This window comes from Ovis aries, chromosome 18, assembly GCF_016772045.2.
Source record: "Ovis aries strain OAR_USU_Benz2616 breed Rambouillet chromosome 18, ARS-UI_Ramb_v3.0, whole genome shotgun sequence".
Classification (NCBI taxonomy): domain Eukaryota; kingdom Metazoa; phylum Chordata; class Mammalia; order Artiodactyla; family Bovidae; genus Ovis; species Ovis aries.
In genome coordinates this window covers 29,065,931-29,088,946 of record NC_056071.1, presented here as the reverse complement: position 1 = coordinate 29,088,946, position 23,016 = coordinate 29,065,931, and the positions used below count along the sequence as shown (strand labels likewise).

General features: G+C 38.0%; 1 protein-coding gene across 4 annotated transcripts in view; it reads left to right on the top strand.

Moving 5' to 3' along the window:
• Window positions 1–23,016, top strand: part of NRG4 (neuregulin 4) — a 122,031-nt gene that overhangs the window by 50,389 nt on the left and 48,626 nt on the right. The gene's annotated exons all lie outside the window — the stretch shown is intronic.

The window sequence follows — 23,016 nt, the reverse complement described above, 5'->3', positions numbered from 1 at the left end:
CTGAGTGGCTTATGAGGAACAGAAATGTATTTCTCATAGTTAAAGGCCAGAAGTCTGAGATCAGGGCACCAGCCTGGTTGGTTTCTGGGGAGTGGCTGCTTCCTGGTTTGCAGATGTACCTGGGTAGAACTTTTGACTGGCAGATTTATTGTCAGGAAGAGCTGGTAAGGAGCCAGCTATCAGACTGCAGAGACAACATGTGATAGAATGAGGAGGACCTTCCTCTAGGTGTAAGCAAATTACAAACCACAGGCCGGATTGTTTTTGTTTGACCCTTGACTTAAGAAGTTGGTTGTTTTTTTGTTTTTTTTTTTTTTTGCTTTTTTAAGGGCTTAAAAACATATTCAGAAAATTACAGAAAATTATGCCATGCATGGCAGGAAGAGAGAGTTCACTAGAGCCTCTTTTATAAGGTTGCTAATCCCATTCATGAGGGGTTCCATCCTCATGATTTAATCACCTCCCAAAGCCTCTACCTCCTAATACTGTCATATTAGGGTTATGAAATTCAACATATGATTTTGTGGGGGGACACAGATGTTTAGTCCATAGCACTTAGGTTGTCACTCTGCTTTTGCATTTTATATAGGTGCATTTTTAGTTTCTTTTCAAACAGTGACTAATGAAAGAGAATGGGCTACTTTGCTGGGAACTCATGCCAGGCTTAAGAATCTATCTGATTTCTTCCTAATTTCAGACTTTAATAGTGGTAGTAATTGAGGAGAAGTTGAAACCATACCCCATGATTCATAATGGCTAGGAAGGAAGCAAGGTCACCATGTTGCGTGATCACAGGAGATTCTTTGAGATTAGAACTTGCTGCACAGTGTACAAGGTATACCCTGGAGTTATTAAACATACTGGTAGAAGGTGAAGTCAGGAGGAACAAAAGGGACCTTGAGAAAAAAGGAAGAAATATGGTGACTAAGGGATCAGTGAAACTGAATGGCAGATAAGTTTAAAATCATATTTTGTAAAAATAATTGCCTTCTAATAATTTTAGGACCCTGTTTCTAATACAGTCCTATAGGCTATCTTGCTTATATGTAAAGGCAAACTCATTTCGCATCCCAACTCGTACTATTTCCTGCATTCCCTTTTTCTGACAATCCGACCACCTTGTCACTCACTGATTCATCTTTAACTGTCACTGAACCCTTGTCTGGTTGTCAGGTCAAAATTCTGCCTTTGCTGTAGGTCTCTCATCTTTCTAGCCCTCTGTGTTCTTACAATCATTGTGTTAGCTCATACCTTCTTAATCCCTGATTTGTCTATAGAAATGGTTTCCTAGCCAATTTTCTTGGACCCTAATTCTCATCACTACTTCTGCTAAAATAAAACTTCAGTGACAACCTTCATACCTACCCATCTGCCACAGATACAATAAAGTTTCACCTTTTGCCATAGCTTTTAGAGACATCTACTGTTTGCCCCCAAACCACCTTTGTGATGTTCTATTCTTCCTTGGTCTGAGTTCTACCTAGAACCATTTACTATTTATGTTAGATACATTTTGCATTTTCTCACCCTTCCTTTTCTTCCTGTCTATTGGCATCTCACTCCAGAATACTTGCCTGGGAAGTCCCATGGACAGAGGAGCCTGGCAAACTACAGTTCATAGAGTCACAAAGAGTGGAATTGACTTGCAACTGAGTAAAAACGCATGTTCATATTCAAATCCTACTTATATTTCAAGGTTGCCTCCTTCCTAATCACTCACCTCATCACAAATCAAAATTAACCTCCTCCTCTCTGTACAGAGAAATGTGTGGAATTCATTGCCTTATATTTTGTATCACATATATACTCACTCTCTTTATTCTACAATAAATATCCCCCATCATTCTTACCATTTAGGAAATTGCCTTGCCCATGGTAGATGACAGTTTAAATAATTGTTGATTTATTTCTGAATCAGTGGTCAGTATATTTTTCTTTCATGAAATACATAAGTAAATTAATAAAATACTTAGAAATACTACAATGGCAATAAACAAGTAGGCTTTACAAATTTAATTTACTTTTTCTTACACATTGGTCTTTTTCCTCTGTCTCTATTTTTTTTTCTTATTTGGACTTTCAAACCAGCATCCTTTGGTTTTTCTTATCTAGTTTCTTTATTTGCTTATTTAGCACAGTGATTTTCTTTTTTTTAAGCTAATATTTTAAAGTTGAGGACTACATGGTATCAGTTTATTAGTATTGAGATTTGCTCTGGAGCCTGATTCATGTACAGAATTTTAAATGGTCTGTGTCTGCAAGAGAAGATTGTGGATTCTCTAATTGACAGATGTTGAGTTTTATGTATACATTTTAGATCAGGCTTGTTATAATGTACTGTTCAAATCTCTCATATCCTTAATAATTTTATCTTCATGATTTATCAGTAACTAAGGGATTATGTCCAAATTTCTCACCAATTTTGGATCTTTAATACCATGATTTCTGTTAATTTTTGCTGAATGTATTTGAGGCAGTGTTATTAAGCATATATTAATTTAGAATGGTTATGTCTTCTGGGGTGTGTGTGTGTGTGTGTGTGTGTATGCTCAGTCATGTCCAACTCTTTGCAACCTCATGGACTGCAGCCTGCCAGGCTCCCCTGTCCATGGGTGTTCCAGGCAAGAATACTAGAGTAGGTTGCCATTTTCTCTTCCAGGTCTTCTGGTGAAGTGTCCTTTTTTTTATCATGATATAGTGACCTTCTTCATTGCTAATATTTTTTGTCTTAAAATCTATTTAACTGACATTAATGTGTTATACTAGCCTTCCTGTTTTTGGTACTTGACTAGTATACATTTTTCTTTCAATTTTCCAGTGTGTGTCTATAAACACATACAGTTAGCTGAACTTCACCTTTTCTGTCTTTATTGGAATGATTGAGTTTTATTTTTCCATCCTACATTCTGTTTATTTTCATTGACATGTCTTAAAATTAATGAAAAGAACAGAAAAAAATATTAGAATAAATAGTACATAATGAGTGTATTATTTTGAAACTTGTGCTTCAGATGTGTCAGTGTGCATGTGTCTGGAGTCACATATACTATTTTTTGATTCAGTGGCTCAATATTGTTATTTTTTTAAACTGATGGTGGTATAGTCGCTAAGTCATGTCTAACTCTTGCAACCACATGGACTGTAACCCCCCAGGCAAGAATACTGGACTAGGTTGCCTTTTGCTTCTCTAGGGGATCTTCCAGACCCAGGGATTGAACCCAGGTCTCCTGCACTGTGGACGGTTTCTTTACCAACTGAGCCACCAGGGAAACCCTATTTTTTTTAATTGGAGTATAGTTAATTTACAATGTTGTGTTACTTTCTGTTGTATAGCACAGTGAATCAGTTATACATATATCCCCACTTTTTTAGACCCATTTCCCACATGGGTCATTACATAGTACTGAGTAGAGTTCCGTTGGGCTCTATATGCATGCTCAGTCACTTCAGTCGTGTCCTGCTTTTTGCGACCCTATGGACTGTAGCCCATGAGGCTCTCTGTACGTGGAATTCTGTAGGCAAGGATACTGGAGTGGGTTGCTGTGCCTTCCTCAAGGAAATCTTCCCGACTCAAGGTTCAAACCAGAGTCTCTTGCATCTCTTGCTTTGCAGGCAGATTCTTTACCCACTGAGCCACCTGGGAGGCCCCTGTGCTATATAGTAGGTCATTATTAATATTTATTTATTTTATATATGGGCTTCCCTGGTAGCTCAGCTGGTAAAGAATCTGCCTGCAGAGCAGGAGATCCTGGTTTGATTCCTGGGGTGGGAAGATGCCCTGGAGAAAGGATAGGCTACCCACTCCAGTATTCTTGGGCTTCCCTGGTGGCTCAGCTAGTAAAGAATCTGCCTGTGATGCGGGAGGCATGGGTTTGATCCTTGGGTCAGGAAGATCCCCCAGAGGAAGGCATGGCAACCCACTCAGTATTCTTGCCTGGAGAATCCCCATGGACTGAGGAGTCTGGCAGGCTACAGTCCATGGGGTTGCCGAGTCAGACACAACTGAGCAACTAAGCACTGCACAGCATTTTCTATATAGTAATATATATATTGTTGTTGCTGTTCAGTTGCCAAGTTGTGTCCAGCTGTTTGTGACCCTATGGACTATAGAATGCCAGGCTTCTCTGTTCTTCACTAACTCCCAGAATTTGCTCAAATTCATGTCCATTGAGTCAGTAATGCTATCTAGCAATTTCACCCTCTGCAGCCTGCTTCTTCTTTTGCCTTCAAGCCTGCTTCTTCTTTTGCCTTCAATCGTTCCCAGCATCAGAGTCTTTTTCAATGAGTTGGCTCTTGGCATTATATGGCCAAAGTATTGGAGCTTCAGCTTCAGCGTCAGTGCTTCCAGTGAATAGTCAAGAATTGACTGATGTGAACTCCTTGCAGTCCAAAGGACTCTCAAGAGTCTTCTCCAGCACAGTTCAAAAGTGTGTATGTGTTATGCCCTTTTCCTCTTGCCCTCAATCTTTCCTAACATCAGGGTCTTTTCCAATGAGTCAGTTCTTCACATCAGGTGGCCAAAGTGTTGGAGCTTCAGCTTCAGCATCAGTCCTTCCAATGAATATTCAGTGTTGATTTCCTTTAGGATTGACTGCTTTGATCTTCCTGCTGTCCAAGGGATTCTCGAGTCTTCTCCAACACCACCGTTCAAAAGCATCAATTCTTCAGTATTCAGCCTCCTTTATGGTCCAACTCTCACATCCATACATGACTACTGGAAAAACCATAGCTTTGAGTATATAGACCTTTGTCAGCAAAGTGATGTCTCTGCTTTTTAGTATACTGTCTAGGTTGGTCTTAGCTTTTCTTCTAAGGAGCAAGTATCTTTTAATTCTGTGGCTGTAGTCACCATCCACAGTGATTTGGGAGCCCGAAAATGAAAGTTTCTGACAGTTTCCACTTTTCTCCCATGTATTTGCCATGAAGTGATGGGATCGAATCCCATGATCTTTGTTTTTTGAACGTTGAGTTTTAAGCCAGCTTTTTCACTCTCCTTTTTCACCTTCATCAAGAGGCTCTTTAGTTCCTCTTTGCTTTCTGCCATTAGGGTGGTATTATCTGCATATCTGAGTTTGTTGATAACTTCTCCTGGCAATATTGATTCCAGCTTGTGAAGTCATCTAGCCCAGCATTTCACATGATGTACTCTGCATATAAGTTAAGTAAGCACGGTTACAATATATAGCCTTGACATACTCCTTTCCCAATTTTGAACCAGTCCTTTTTTCCATGTCCAGTTCTAACTATTGCTTCTTGAATTGCATATAGATTTCTCAGGAGGCAGGTAAGGTGGTCTGGTATTCCCATCTCTTCAGAAATATTCCATAGTTTGTTGTGATCCATACAGTAAAAGGCTTTAGCGCAGTGAATGAAACAGAAGTAGATGTTTTTTTGGAATTCCCTTGCTTTTTCTATGATCCAATGGATGTTGGCAATTTGATCTCTGGTTCCTCTGCCTTTTCTAAATCCAGCTTATACATCTGAAATTTCTTGGTTCACATAGGGCTGAAGCCTAGCCTGAAAGATTTTGAACATAATCTTGCTAGCACATGAAATGAGTGCAACTGTATGGTAATTTTAACGTTCTTTGGCATTGCCTTTCAAAAGCTGACCTTTTCCAGTCCTGAGGCCACTGCTGAGTTTTCCAAATTTGTTGGCATATTGAGTACAGTGCTTTAACAGCATCATCTTTTAGGATTCTAATTAGCTCAGCTGGAATTCCATCAGCTCCACCAACTTTGTTCATAGCCACATTTCCTAAGGCCCACTTGACCTCACACTCCAGGATGTCTGGCTCTAGGTGAGTGATCACACCATTGTGGTTATCTGGGTCATTAAGAGCTTTTTTGTACAGTTCTTCTGTATATTCTTGCCACCTCTTCTTAATCTCTCTATTCTGTTAAGTCCTTGCTATTTTTGTCCTTTATTGTGCCCTCTTTGCATGAAATGTTCCCTTTGTATCTCCAATTTTCTTAAAGAGATCTCTGGTCTTTCCCATTCTGTTGTTTTCCTCTGTTTCTTTGCATTGTTCAGTTAAAAAGGATTTCTTATTTCTCCTTTCTATTCTCTGGAACTCTGTATTCAACTGGGTTTATCTTTCCCTTTCGCTTCTCTTCTTTTCTCACCTATTTGTAAGGCCTCCTCAGACAACCACTTTGCCTGCCTGCATTTCTTTTTCTTGAGGATGGTGTTGGTCACTACCTCCTGTACAATGTTACAAAACTCTGTCCATAGTTCGTCAGGCACTCTTATTGGATCTAATCCCTTGAATCTATTCGTCACTTCTACTGTATAATCATAAGAGATTTGATTTAGGTTGTATGAATGGCCTAGTGGTTTTCCCTACTTTCTTCAGTTTGAGCCTGAATTTTATAATAATGAGTTCATGATCTGAGCCACAGTCAGCTCCTGGTCTTGTTTTTGCTGACCGTATAGAGCTTTTCCATCTTCGGCTGCAAAGACTGTAATCAATTTGATTTCGGTATTGACCACCTAGAGATGTCCATGTGTGGAGTCGCCTCTTGTGTTGTTGGAAGAGGGTGTTTGCTATGACCAATGCGTCAATGCATTCTCTTGCCAAAACTCTGTTAGCTTTTGCCCTGCTTTATTTTGTGCTCTAAGGCCAAACTAGACTGTTACTCCAGGTATCTCTTGACTTCCTACTTTTACATTCCAGTCCTCTATGATGAAAAGGGCATCGTTTTTGGTGTTAGTTCTAGGAGGTCTTGTAGGTCTTCATAGAATCGTTCAACTTCATCTTCTTCAGCATCAGTGCTTGGGGCATAGACTTGGAATGCTGTGATGTTGAATGGTTTGCCTTGGAAACCAATCCAGATCATTTCTGTCATTTTTGAGATTGCAACCAAGTACTGCATTTCAGACTCTTTTGTTGACTATAAAGGGCTTCACCATTCCTTCTAAGGGATTCTTGCCCGCAGTAGTAGATATAGTGGTCATCTGAATTAAATCCACCATTCCCATCCATTTTAGTTCACTGATTCCAAAATGTCAGTGTTCACTCTTCCATCTCCTGTTTGATCACATCCAATTTACCTTGATTCATGGACCTAACATTCCAGGTTCCTATGCAATATTATTCTCTTATTACCTTTTAAACATCTGAAAAGTCTGTATCTATAGTGATGGTCACCTTTTAATTTCTGATATAAATGCTTTGTGTTTTTTCTTTTTTTCCTAGAGGTTTATTTATTATTTTTTTCAACACCAGTTTTAAGCTTTTTTGATTTTTCTCAATTGGGTTTTTGTTTCCAATTTCATTGATTTTTTTTTCCCAATGAAACTTTTAAATTAGTAATTAATTTACCTTAGTCCCCATCCCAAATCACATAACTTCACATCAGTTCAGCCCTTAGCCTGAGCCTTATGACCAGTTGTTTTTATGTAGGATAAATTAAAGATAGTAGTCAACTTTTTCCATTTAACATTATCTCATAAATGCTTTTTTTAAATTGCCTTATCTCTTGATGTCATTTCTAACGAAGTACAGTTGACATGCAACATTCCATTCATTTCAGATGTATAGCATAATGATTTGACATTCATATGTGTGAATGTCTGTGTCCTTAAGTTAGGGAAGTTTCAGTCATTGTTTCTTTAAATAAGCTTTCTGCCCCTTTTTCTCTTGCTCTTCTCCTTCTGAGACCCCTAGAATGTCAATTTTATTGTATTTGATGCTGTCCCATTGGTCCTTTAAGCTGTCTTCTCTTTTTAAAATCTTTTTTTTTTTCCCTGCTCTGTTTTGGTGAGTTCCATAGAGTGTCCTGTACCCTAGAACACTGATTATTTCTCCTTCATCTAGTCTGCTGTTGAACCCCTCCAGTCTATTTGTTTTTTCGGAGAAGGCAATGGCACCGCACTCCAGTACTCTTGCCTGGAAAATCCCATGGGTGGAGGAGCCTGGTAGGCTGCAATCTATGGGGTTGGGAAGAGTTGGACAGGACTGAGCGACTTCACTTTCACTTTTCACTTTCATGCACTGGAGAAGGAAATGGCAACCCACTCCAGGGTTCTTGCCTGGAGAATCCCAGGGATGGGGGAGCCTGGTGGGCTGCCGTCTATGGGGTCGCACAGTCTGATACAACTGAAGTGACGCAGCAGCAGCAGTGTATTTTTTTAGTTCATTTATTGTATTCTTCAGCTCTCTGACTTCTATTTGGTGCTTTCTTATATTTTCTGTTTCTTTGTTGAAATTATCTCTGTGTTTATCCTTTCTTCTTCCAAGTTTGGTGTCTTTATGACTATTACTTTTAACTGTTTGGTAGGTAAATGACTTATCGCCATTTCACTTAGGTTTTTTTGTTTTTTGTTTTCCTGGAGTTCAGCTTATTCTTTCATTTGGAACGTATTCCTCTGTTTCCTCATTTTGCCTGACTCTGTATTTGTTTCTATGTGTTAGGCAAGATAGCTCTCTCTCCCAATTTTTAAGGAGTGGCCTTGTGTAGGAGATGAACCTTATTGTTTAACTTTGCCCTGGATCTTTATAGTCTCTTCAGCTGCCTTGCTGTTGTTTCAGACCTGTGAGGCTTGGAAATGCATTCCCTTCTGGCCAACAGAGCCTGACAGTCAAGGGGCATCCCCCCTGGCGAGAGGGCTCCACGTGACTACTGGTTCTGGCAGGACTTAGGGAGAAGCCCTGGGAATGGGACACTTGCCTGTCACCTCTGTCAGGTTAGTGCCTGCATTTATTTCTTATAAATTACTTAAGGATATTTCCTGACACATGGTGAACAATCAATAAATATTTGTGGAATGAATAAGCAGCTCTGTACATTTGGAGTGGAGTTCTCGTTTCAGTTTTTTCCTTAAGATAACTTTCTGGGCCTGGGATAAACAGTCATTGAGTATATATTCTCGCCTGGGAAATTCCGTGGAAAGAGGAGCCTGGTGGAACACAGTCCTTGGGGTCGCAAAAGAATTGGACAGGACTTAGGGACTAAATAACAACAACAATGTAACAACATAGTTTCATAGCAGACAGTGTTGAGTTTTGTTTAAGACTACAGGGTCTAGGAATTGGTGATGGACAGGGAGGCCTGGCGTGCTGCGATACATGAGGTCGCAGAGTCGAACACGACTGAGCGACTGAACTGAACTGAACTGAACAGGGTCTAGACTTCAGCATAGCTGTGAAACTGTCTTTGCCCATACAAGCTGTATGCTTGTGGACTATTTGCCTCACTTCTTTGACTCACATTTGACTCAGCTATGAAATTGGAGAAACAAACTCCTCTTGCCCAAAGATGTTATGAAAAATTTAAGCACAAGTAGTGTTGGCTAATATCTACTCGTTATTTCTTTTTTGCACTTTTTTTGGGCTTAATTTTCTCTTCATTCTTTAGCTCTTCGAACTCCTCATTGGATGTTACTGCTACTACACAATGCTGAAGTATATAACTGTGTGTATAAATCTGCAAATGTATGAAATCACTTATCTGTAAATTCCTAGAGGTAAGATTTCAGGGTTGAAGACACATACTTTTGTGATTTTAATAGGTGTTGCCAAATAGTTCTCTACGGGGATTATAATACTATTTTGAACTCCCACCAGTAATGTATTTGAGTAACTGTTTCCATTACAACAGAGTTGTCAAACTTCTGGATTTTTGCAAATATGGATTAAAACCATAGTATCTCAGTATTCTTTTCATTTATATTTTCCTAATTATAAGTAAAGTCAGACATCTTTCATTGCTTAAATACTAGTTATCTTTTTTGATAAACGTCTGTTCACATATTTGCTTATTTTTAAAAATTGGCTCATTGATCCTTTTTATTTCTAGAACTTGTCTTATATTGGGGAGGTTAGCCTTTTATGCGGAGAAGGCGATGGCACCCCACTCCAGTACTCTTGCCTGGAAAATCCCATGGACAGAGGAGCCTGGAAGGCTGTGGTCCATGGGGTCGCGAAGAGTCGGACACGACTGAGCAACTTCCCTTTCACTTTTCACTTTCATGCATTGGAGAACGAAATGGCAACCCACTCCGTGTTCTTGCCTGGAGAATCCCAGGGACGGGGGACCCTGGTGGGCTGCCGTCTATGGGGTCACTCTAAGGAGTGGGACACGACTGAACTGACTTAGCAGCAGCAGCCTTTTATGTATAATATTTATTTAAAATAATTATTTATAGTTTATTATGTTTCTTTTTACCTATCCTACGGTGTTTACTTTTCCATGCAGTAGTTCTTTTATTTGTCTGCAGTCAAAATTTTCAGTCTTTTGTTTTTTTCTTAAACTTCAAATTTGAGTCATACTTAGAAAAGTCTTTCTTACTCCAAGGTTATAATGAATTTTCTCATGTTTGTTTCAGGTTCTTTTTTTAAAAGTTAAAAATTCATTCTACTTAGAATATGTATATGGTCCAGATTTATCTTCTTCGATAAAACTACCCAGTCCTCTCAACATTACTGATTTAATGTCATAATTCCCATTAGAATGTCATCCTCATAAGGACAAGAACTTTTACTCATGTTTACTGCTGGAATTGTGCCTGAAACATAATAGGTATTCAGTATTTATTAAATGCTTGAATTCCTCTACTGATTTGAAATGCCAACTTTGTTATATACTAAGTTTCAAATGTAAGTATTTGAATTCTTTCTGGAATTTCTCTCATTTTCCTTTGGCCTGTTCATGTGCCAGTAGCAACTTCTTTTAATTGTTAGATCTTTATAGTGAGATTTAATATATAGTAAGTCTAGGTTTTGCATCAGCACACCCCAACCACCCTTGATTTTTAATTTTTTCATATGAACTTTTAGAATTAATTTATCTGTCCAGAAAGAAAGACTGTGGATTTTTTTGAGTGGGTAATTGCATTAAATTGATACATTCACATAAGGACAGTTATTTTTTATTAATTGCATTAAGTTGATACATTCATATAAGGAAAAAAAATTTTATATAGTACTGAGTCTTTTTATCCAAGAATAATACGTATCTTCTCACTTATTCAAATTCCCTTTTGTGTCCTTTAGGGGTGTTTCAAAAACATTTTATATAAATTTTGCACATTTCTCTAGTTTTTTCCTATAGATTTTATGTTTTGCTGCAAATATAAATCATTTTACACATAAACTTAATAAATATCATGTTACTCCTATATTTAAAACTCTTCAATGACTTTCCACTTCACTCACATAAAGACCAGAGGCTTAAATGGCTCTCATATTTCTCTACCCTCATCCTGTTCCTCTCCTGTTGTTCCGTCTGCTTCAGCCACACTGGCATCCTTGGTGTTCCCCAATGCCAAGAAAGTTCCTGACTTTAAGATAATGCCCTGGTTTTTCCTTCTGTGATAGAATGCTCTTTCCTCAAGATATCCTTATGGCTAACTCCCTCACATCATTCATCTCTTCACTGTCAACTTCTGGACCACTATTTAAAAAATGAAACCTATTCTTCTCCCGTTTCCATTCTTCCTTTATCCACATCTCTTATGATCTACTAACATGCTATCTGACTATTTATTTTTAAAATAATTTTTATTTATTTTATTTTTGATTGTTCTGGATCTTCGTAACTACACGGACTCTTCTCTGGTGGTGACGAGCAGGGGCTACTCTCTACTTGTGGCACATGGGCTTTTCATTGCAGTGGCTTCTCTTGTTGCAGAGGCTCTAGGATGCGTGGACTTCACTAGCTGTGGCTCCTGGGCTCTAGAGCACAGGCTGATTAGTTGTGGCACACAGGCTTAGTTACTCCATGGCATGTGAGATCTTCCCAGATCAGGGATCAAACCTGTGTCTCTTGCATTGGCAGGCAGATTCTTTATCACTGAGTCACCAGGAAAGCCCTTGTTTACTTTATTGTTTACTATCTGCCCAGGATCGATTATAAACTCTATGGTTTTTTAAACTTAAAAATTTAAGAATTTTTTTTTAATTCAGTGATGTTTCCTATAGATCTAGAACACGTGCTCAATAATTATCTTTTGAATGAATGGAGGCCCAGCTATTCTGCTAAATTCTTTAATTGTTCGTAATATTTTTTCAGTTGATTCTCTTGGTTTTCTCGTCATGTACAATGGAAAACTGATAGAGTGATCTGGTACCCAGTTCAAGCATTATATTTTCTATAAAGCTTTTCCAAGTAGAATTAACTGGCCTCCATTTACACTCTGTGGCAGAGCCTATTAGTGTTCAATAAATATCTTTGGGGTCTTCTGCATTTCCCAGCCCCACTTGTCGATAGGTCGGATCCATGAGATTGAGTTCTGGGACAGAGTGTTATGGGAAGGGATTCAGGCCACTTCCAAACCTGGCCCCAGACAACTGTTTCCTGAAAAACTCCAGCCTGTCTTTTTCCTACCTCAGTGACCTTGGGGGCCATGTTTTCAAGGTAGTAGATTTAAGTGATGGAGAAGGGCTACCTGTGAATAAAACACTTTTTTTGTATTAAGCCACCAGTTTGAGGATTACCCTAAATATCAGCTAGTAATTATATTCTCATGTACTCAGACATGTTTTAGACATCTTTATAACTCTTTATGTTAGTTAAATGACTTCTGTATATGCTGCTCCCTAATAGAATAATAAGCACCTTAGAGGAAATGCATCCTCTTACTTGTCTTTGAATTGCCTCCATCCAGTATAAGTCCTAGAATATAATAAATGCTAAAAGAAAAAAAAATTTCTTGGTAAAATGTTGACGAGGAAAATGAGGATAGAGAAGAATTTGGAAATCTTATCACTGAGAAACAGGAATATTTAATACCAAGTAATCAAAGCTAAGATATAATAAATTCTGTGAGGAAGATGTTTACAATAGATTGGATTTGAAAATAAAAGTTATAACAAACCAGTGCTTCTAAAAATCTCAGAAAATTTTCTTTGTCTAATAAAGTATTAGAATGGGAAGGGCTCAAATGAGGGAAAGGCCATGAAAAAAAGCCTTAAAAATATCATTAAATTAATTTCCTCAGTTTTACACCTGCCTCATCCTTTTTACAAACCATCTGAACCAATATGTGTTAAATAGAAATTTAAAATATAGAGCTAATTATGGCTATCAAGAAAAAATGTGTAAATCTTATATTTATAGATCTTTATGATGTAATTCTTATAACACATTTCACTGGGAATATTTGAGGTTTGATCTAGGACCTGTTCATTCTTCATTCTGATACAACCATTTTATCTGATTTCTACCAAGACAGTACAAGCAGATGTAGTAATAACAAATGTAATATTGAGATCTAATACTATCATTATGTAGGTAAACAATTCATTAGTTGCTGTAAAAATAAATTATTATAAACAAGAATTGGGCACTCTTTTCCAGTTTTATGAATGAATCTCTTTTCTGTTACTTATAAGGGGTAGCTTATGTCAAGGACTATATCTGATTTCCTGACCTTTCACTAATGTTCTCTTTTGTCAGCAGTATCTCTTTATTCCACTGTCTTATGTAATCAAGCACAACTGTTAAAAGCAAAACTAAGTTTTTTAATAATACGAAGATTTACATTTCAAACTCTTGTAATTAAAAAGAAAATGAACTACTCAGTAAAGTTTGTACACCTAGGCCATAAAATAAGTAGCCTTATGAAATACTGTGTAACCATATAACCTTATTTTCACAACCTGGAGATCTTCTCTTGGTCTTCCATGCTTTCAAACCTAATTATGCATAGTGTGGCATGTGTGTATCTGTCCTGTCTGACTCTTTGTGATGCTATGGACTGTAGCCCACCAAGCTCCTCTGTCTATAGGATTTCCCAGACAAGAATACTAGAGTGGATAGCCATTTCCTTCTCCAGGGGAACTTCCCGACCCAGAGATTGAACCCAGGTCCCCAGCATTGCAGGCAGATTCTTTACCTTCTGAGCCACCAGGGAAGCCCCATGCATAGCATGGCAGGGGGAGGGAGTTCTCATCTCTCATGAACACAAACTGGGCCTGTAGAGACTAATAACTAAAATAACCATTCCAGTGTATTAATTTTTGAGTGGTAGTTAACACAGACTTGAGTTAATGTGAGTCAGGTATTTTTTCTGTGTAGACTGTTACACATGGGAAGTCAAGTTTATAATTAGAAGATTGCTTAGGGAATATAGAATGGAAACAAAATTATATAAATTGGATTTGTCACTAGCCTGTTTCATTCAGTTCCATAAGAGGAATAATCTTACCTAGGACTGTAATACTTGAAGTCTGCCCCATAACTTCTCTATCAGTGCTTAGATGAGTACTGCTGGTTTGCCTCTTGTGCTCTTTGCCCCTGGGTTTCTCTTGCTGACCAACAGCTCCTCAGATTGACAGGCTTTTTCTTTAGATATGTTAATATATATACAGCCATTCTCCATTTTTGAAGGACCTTGGCTTTGTTCGTCTCTGCTTCATAGACTTTATAATTTAGCTTTTGTTAAATAACCTTGTTTCATTCATTTATCAGTAGTGTACAGCATCTTACTTAACACAGTAAGTGTATTATGTACTTAATGCACAGTCTAAATATAGTTGAGGTGTGTTGCAAGTATTATATATCTTATATATATATTTTTCTTTGTTTTAGCCCATGACTACCAACAATATGAGTCTTGTGGCTAGTACTGTTTAAAATGATTAAACATGAAGGTAGAATTTCATTTTAATTTATGAGCCTTTTAACTACCTCTGTATTATATTTTTAGTTTTTGCTCCAAGGATATATACAGGTTTAACTTCACAGTTAATATAATCATGACTAATTTTCATTTCATATAAGATGCAGAAATCTTGCCAACCATGTTGTTCCACTTGTTTCCCTATTCCTTATGCAGTCATTATCCTAAGTAATGTATCTACGTAAGTCTGTAAGCTCCACAATACAGTATTTTTGTTTTTGGCTTTAATTGTCATATGTATTGTTCTAAATGGAGATTTAAGTGACACTGTTTTTTTAACCCTTTCCAGTGCTCATCATTCCTTTCTATAGATTTGTCTCCATCTAGTTATTTCCCCTGAGCCTGGAGACCTTCCTTTTTATTTTTCTTACAAAACAGGCTGCTGACCATGAGTTATCTTTTTTTTCTTATATCTAAAAATGTCCTTATATTGCCTTCAGTCTTTTTCTTAACAGCTTTTATTGAGATATAATTAGCATATCATATAATTTGCCCAGTTAAAGTAAATAGTTCAATGTTTTTTCATATGTTCACAGTGTTATGCAATCAACTATCACTGTAATCTAATCTCAGGACATTTTCATCCTCTCCTAAAAGCTTCCCTGGTGGCTCAGATGGTAAAGAATCTGTGAACCTGCCTGCAATGCGGGAGACCAGGGTTCGATCCTTGTGTCAGGAAGATTCCCTGGAGAAGGGAACTCACTCCAGTATTCTTGCCTGGAGAATTCCATGGACAGAGGGCCTGGCGGGCTACAGTCCATGGGGTCCCAAGAGTCGGACACAACTGAGTGACTAACACATTCACTTTCACACTTAGAAGTACACCACAAACATTTGTAATTAATCCCTATCCTCCACCACATACTTAATCTGCTTTCAGTCTCGTTGTCCTGTTTTGGATATTTAATACGAATGGAATGAGATAACAAGGGTTATTTTGTGAATGGCTTCTTTGACTTAGCCTAAGTTGTTTTATGCTGTAGAGTTATCTATTTTGTAGCATGTCTCAGTGCTTTATTTTTATCATCAAATAATGTTGTATTATGTAGATATACATTTTAGTTTTCTACTTATCAGTTATTGAACCTTTGAGATTTTTCCTACTTTTGGGCATTATGAGTAGTGCTGCTTTTATTGCCTTCATATTTAAAGGGTATTTCTGCAAAATACAGAGTTCTGGGTTCAATTTTTTCCCACACTTTAAATATTTCCTTCTACTGTCTTCTGGTCTCTATGACTTCTGATACAAAGTCAGCTATCATTCATATTACTATTTCCCCATGTATGCTGTGTTGTTCTCTCTGATTACTTTCAAGATTTTCTCTTTTTCCCCCCCAGCCATTTAACTATGATGTGCCTAAATTTGCTTGGTATATGCCGTTTCAATATGCAAATTTATCTTTCACTAAAGTTGGGAAATTTGAGGGTATCATTTCTTTAAATATTCTTTTCCTGCCCCATTCTCTAATTTTTCTCCTTTTGGGTTTCCAATTATAAGTATGTTGACCTTTTAATACTGTTCCATAAATCATTGGATTTTTCTTTCTTTTTTAAAAAAAATCTTTCTGTATTTTAAACAGATAGTTTGTAATGATCTGTGTTTAAGTTCACTGACCCTCCTATTATTTACAATCTCCTGTTAAGACCATCCAATCAATTTTTTATTTCATATATTATTTTATGAGTTCTAAAATTTCCATGTTAATTATTTTTTCATATTTCCTATTTTTCTGCTGAGCTGTCTTATTTCTTCATTGATTATATTTTCTTTTATGTCCTTGAGCATTAAACCTTGGTATTTAAAATTCTTGTCTGCTAATTTCAGTGTCTAGGTCATCTCAGCGTCAGAACCCAGTTGATTTTTCTTTACACTGTTACTGTAACATATATGTCCTAGTAAGGGAGGAGAAAAATCTTTTTCCTCTACCCATCTTAGGTTTATTGGTGGAGGCCTTTCAAATTAGACTGACAAAAATTAAAAAGAGAAGAACAGAAGTTTACTAATGCATGTATTCTGAATAAATACATGAGACTATTTGGTGATGAGTAACTCAAAGGGTTGGTTTAAACTTGGGGTTTCTATAACATCTGAACAAAAAACAATAAATTTGTAGAGAAGTGACAAGACAAGAAGAGATTTTAGACTTTAAGGATGGCAAACCATGGAAAAGTAAATATATGGGGAAAACTAATGGAAGATAAACAATATTATATATGCAGATGATACCACTGTAATGGCAGAAAGTGAAGAGAAACCAAAGAGCCTCTTGATGAGGGTAAAAGAAGAGAGTGAAAACCTGGCTTAAAACTCAACATTCAAAAACCTAAGATCATGACATTTGGTCCAATCACTTCATGGCAAATAGGTTGGGAAAAAAGTGGAAACAGTGACAGATTTTGTTTTCTTGGTCTCTAAAATCACTGCGAATGGTGACTGCAGCTGTGAAATTAAAAGATGCTTGCTCCTTATAAGAAAAGCGATGACAATCCTAGACAAAAGTAGAGGCATCATTTTGTTGACTGAGGTCCATATAGTCAAAGCTATGATTTTTCCAGCAGTCATGTATGGGTGTTGGACCATAAAGAATACTGAGTGCCAAAGAATTGATGCTTTCAAATTGTGGTGCAGGAGATGACTCTTGAGAGTCCTTTGGATGGATATGAGTCTGAGCAATGCCAAAAAATGTTCAAACCACCACACAATTGCACTCATCTCACACGCTAGCAAAGTATTGCTCAAAATTCTCCAAGCCAGGCTTCAACAGTATGTGAACTGTGAGCTTCCAGATGTTCAGGCTAGATTTAGAAAAGGCAGAGGAACCAGAGATCAAATTGCCAATATCTGTTGGAGCATAGAAAAAGCAAGGGAATTCCAGAAAAACATCTACTTCTGCTTTATTGACTACGCCAAAGCCTTTGACTGTGTGGATCACAATAAACTGTGCAAAATTCTTAAAGAGATGGGAATAGCAGACCACCTGACCTGCCTCCCGAGAAACCTGTATGCAGGTCAGGAAGCAACAGTTAGAACTGGACATGGAACAACAGACTAGTTCCAAATTGGGAAAGGAGTACATCAAGGCTGTATATTGTCACCCTGCTTATTTAACTTCTATGCAGAGTACATCATGAGAAATGCTGGGCTGGAAGAAGCACACGCTGGAATCAAGATTGCTGGGAGAAATATCAATAACCTCAGATATGCAGATGACACCACCCTTATGGCAGAAAGTGAAGAGGAACTAAAGAGCCTCTTGATGAAAGTGAAAGAGGAGAGTGAAAAAGTTGGCTTAAAGCTCAACATTCAGAAAACAAAGATCATGGCATCCAGTCCCATCACTTCATGGCAAATAGATGGGGAAACAGTGGAAACAGTGAGATTTTGGGCTCCAAAATCACTGCAGATGGTGACTGCAGCCATGAAATTAAAAGATGCTTGGTCCTTGGAAGAAAAGCTATGACCAACTTAGACAACATATTAAAAAGCAGAGACATTACTTTGCCAACAAAGGTCTGTCTTGTCAAAGCTATGGTTTTTCCTGTGGTCATGTATGGATGTGAGAGTTGGACTATAAAGAAAGCTGAGTGCCAAAGAATTGATGGCTTTAAACTGTGGTGTTGGAGAAGACTCTTGAGAGTCCCTTGGACTGCAAGGAGATCCAACCAGTCAATTCTAAAGGAAATCAGTCCTGGGTGTTCATTGGAAGGACTGATGTTGAACCTGAAACTCTAATACTTTGGCCACCTCATGCGGAGAACTGACTCATTTGAAAAGACCCTGATGCTGGGAAAGATTGAAGGTAGGAGGAGAAGGGGACAACAGAGGATGAGCTGGTTGGATGGTATCACCAATTCTATGGACATGAGTTTGAGCAAGCTCCAGGAGTTGGTGATGGACAGGGAAGCCTGGTGTGCTACAGTCCATGGGGTCACAAAGAGTAGGATACAACTGAGAGTCTGAACTGAACTGAGTCTGAGCAAGCTCCGGAAGATAGTGACAGACAGGGGAGCCTGCTGTGCTGTAGTCCATGCAGTTGCAAAGAGCAGTACATGACTTAGTGACTGAACAGCAGCAGTGGAAAATAAGGACTTCAGGATTTGAACAGGCTCTTGGTCTGTGGTTTCTTTGTTAATGCAGCCCACTGAACAGCTTAGTAGGCTCTAGAAGTGTCCTTGTTTCCACTTAGGTGTAGAATGTAAGTACCATAGCTGGAGATCTAAGGGGAACTGTTTTTTAACTTTAAATTTTAGGTCTTTCACTTAATGTTCTCTTAGTTTATCCTTTCCCTTCCAACTTTGCTTCTGAGCAGGCCAGCATTGTCTGGCAAAGATATGAATAAAAGGCCCGGGGCATGATCTTATCTCCTGCTAAGATTATTCCTTTGCAACCATCTCCTAAGTTTGCTTCAGTTTTGGTTACAAAATACATTGACATATTAAAAATTTGATAAATTTATGTGACCCAACAATTAAGCAATAGTAAAAGATATACAGCATAAATTGTTCTTTTCACCTATTTCCCTATTTTCTACTCACAACTAATTTTATGTATTGTTTATCTTCTAACATATTTATGCATGTATAAGCCAAAACCAACCTGAGATCTTATTTTCAATCAATTTTTGCACTGTTTTCTACTTTGCTTTTTTCACTTTGTAATACATTTTAGAAACCTTTCAATGACAATACACAGAATACTTTATAACAATTTCATAGTGTTATGTTTTATATAAAAACACACACACAAAAAAACACTATGGTGTATTTAATGAACACCTTTTGATGAACCTTTGAGTTGCTTCTCAGCGTTTGCTAATGCAAATTGTGCAGTAGTAGATAACCTTGAACGGAGAGATGTGTGCATGCTCAGTCGTGTCCGACTCTGTGGAACCCCACGGACTGTAGCCCACCAAGCTCCTCTGTCCATGGAACTCTCCAGGCAAGAATACTGGAGCGGGTTGTTATTTCTTCTCCCAGGGGATCTTTCCAGCCCAGGGAAAGAACCCCTGTCTCCTATGTCTCCTGTATTGCAGGCAGTTTCTTTACCCGCTGAGCCACTGGGGAAACCTAGGCTTAAAACGGGAAACGTCATTAATAGAGTGCAAGTAAATTTCAGGAATTTGACGGGGTCAGGGGTATATGCATTTGTTATTTGGGTAGATATTGCCAAATTGCTCTGGATAGGTATTTGAGATTGCCTCATTTTCCAGCAGAGTATATTATCTAACTTTGGACTTTCACCAGTCTGATAGGTGAGAAATGGTATCTGAGTGTTGCCTTAACTCAAACTTACCTTTTTTAAAAAATAATTTTTATTGGAGTATAGTTGATTTACAGTGTTTCATTGTTTTCTGCCGTACAGCAAAGTGAGTCAGTTACGCATTACATATAGCCACTTTTTTTAGATTTGTTTCCCATTTAGGTCATTACAGATAATGGAAAAGAGTTCCCTGTGCTATACAGTAGCTTCTTAATTAGTTATCTGTTTTATATATAGTAGTGTGTATATGTCAATCCCAATCTCCCAATTTATCCCTCCCTCTTTCTTTCCCCATTGGTAACCTTATGTTTGTTTTATACATCTGTGACTATTTCTCTTTTGTAAATAAGTTCACTTGTACCATTCTTTTAGATTACACATGTACGTGATACCATGTGATATTTATCTTTCTCTGACACATTTATTTTATGATAGATGAGGCTGAGCCATTAGTATTTCTTCTTCTGACAATTTTTTTTCTTCCCAGTTTTTCTGTTAAGTTGTAGTCTTTTCGGATTCATTTTTAGGGCTTTTTATATAATAAGGAAAATTCTTAAATTTTATTATAGTGTGGAAAATTATTCAAAGAAATGGGAGTTCTAGACCACCTTACCTGTCTTCTGAGAAGCCTGTATGCAGATGAAGAAGCAACAATTAGAACTGGACATGGAACAACTGATTGGTTCAAAATTGGGAAAGGAGTATGACAAAACTGTATATTGTCACCCTGCTTATATGCAGAGTACATCATGAGAAATGCTGGGCTGGAAGAAGCACACGCTGGAATCAAGATTGCCAGGAGCTCAGATATGCAGATGACACCACCCTTATGGCAGGAAGTGAAAAAAAACTAAAGAGCCTCTTGATGAAAGTGAAAGAGGAGAGTGAAAAAGTTGGCTTAAAGCTCAACATTCAGAAAACTAAGATCATGGCATCCGGTCCCATCAGTTCATGGGAAATAGATGGGAAACAGTGGAAATAGTGTCAGACTTTATTTTTTGGGGCTCCAAAATCATTGCAGATGGTGACTTGCAGCCATGTAATTAAAAGACCTTTGCTCCTTGGAAGAAAAGTTATGACCAACTTAGACAACATATTAAAAAGCAGAGACATTACTTTGCCAATGAAGGTCCATCTAGTCAAGGCTATGATTTTTCCAGTCATGTATGGATATGAGAGTTGGACTATAAAGAAAGCTGAGCGCTGAAGAATTGATGCATCTGAACTGTGGTGTTGGAGAAGACTCTTGAGAGTCCCTTGGACTGCAAGGAGATCCAACCAGTCCATCTTAGAGGAGATCAGTCCTGGGTGTTCATTGGAAGGACTGATGTTGAAGCTGAAACTCCAATACTTCGGCCACTTGATGCAAAGAGCTGACTCATTTGAAAAGACCCTGATGCTGGGAAAGATTGGGGGCAGGAGGAGAAGGGGATGACAGAGGATGGGATGGCTGGATGGCATCACTGACTCAATGGACATGAGTTTGGGAAAACTCCAGGAGTGGTGATGGACAGGTAGGCCTGGTGTGCTGCGGTTCATGGGGTTGCAGAGTCGGACACGACTGAGCGACTGAACTGAACGGAACTGAACTGTTTTCACAGTTAAAAAAAAATCTCTATGTGCATATATTTCTCTACTACTTGATGTTTTATTGTTAAATACCTGCTGTGACTGCCAGCCAATGTATGCTTTAGACTGCAGTCCTCACTCCACTCCTATCTTTGTTACTCTCTTCCCAATTTTTGTAAATGGTACTATTTCTACTTTGTCAGAGTATATGACATTTTCCCTGTGTTTTGTCACCATTTTCCTCATCTGTTTTAGTCTGCGTTCTGTAGTTGAGTATATTCAGTGCTCCTTGCTTGCCCTTTTGTCATTGTCTCTGTAATCATGTCATGATCAGCTGAAGTGTGTTTGCTAGATGCCTTCCAGGAGTCAGGCTCCCAGATTCAGTATTTCTTCCATGCTCTGACACACTTGCACATTTCTGCTGCTGTGTCTCCTATGTTCCTTCCTGTGTTCCTGGTTCCTTCACAGGCCACTGCAAACAAGTCAAAATGAGCCTTTCATCTTCCAGGAAGCATATGGTGCACAAAGAGATCTGCTTGCTTCTTAGTCCCCCAAGCTCTTATTTTGTAGTGTCTGCCCAATCGCAGCTTCTTTTGACATTTCTTACATATTTTATAATCTGTAGATCACATCTTTTCAAAAAGTAGGAAGGAAGAAAAGGAGACACTTCTACTCCTTTTAAGGATGTTTTCTTGAAGTTGGAAGTTGCAGCTATCACTTTCCTACACTCTCTTAGTTGGAACCTAAGTTATATGGCTTTTCCTCAGTGAATGTGGACTTTGGAAGGCAGTGTTTATTTCATGCAGCCATGTGCCTAGCTACAATTTCTTGTAATTGGAGGAGAGAAAGGATAAAATGATAATGGAGGATAGGGGATATTTAGGTGTTTCTGCCTGTTTTGTAGTCTTATTACGGAAAAGGAGCATTATTGTCTAAATTGTTATTGTTCAGTTGCTAAGTCATATCCAAATTACACATAATTAAATGATGAAGCATAACATGTATAACATTGGAAGGATCAAAGGATGTTTATTTCTCAAACTAGAATATGAAATAGTGCTTCTTTTCTAACAATGATGTAAACTGAGAGGAGCCTTACTTATCCAAAAATTTTCCTTGAGAGTGTCTAAATTCTTTAGATGATTAATTGCTCTACTAGCCTCTAGTGGGAATAAATGTAGCCAGTTATTATTACCCAAGTCTAGCTAAATGTATAAAGGTCTTGAGTAGTATAACTTGATTATTTTCTATGTATCATGAGGCTCTCTGTTATATGCAAATGATCCTCCAAGGATTACACTTTGGTCATTAGTATTACTTAGTATTTGAAATCAGTTTATCAGAACAAAGCAAAATGTCTCCGACGGGTGGAGGCAGCAGAGGGTGGTCTGGAACGTGGGATCTTTTCTGGATATCACAGAACTAGGATGTCCTAAATACCTTTTAACACTCAAGACTTTGGGAGTGGGTGCCGTGTGGCAACAAAGCTGAAAAATGAGCTGAAATGATGCCAGGGGTAATCTTGAAACACTGCCATTTTGTTCGGAAATACCCTAGATTTT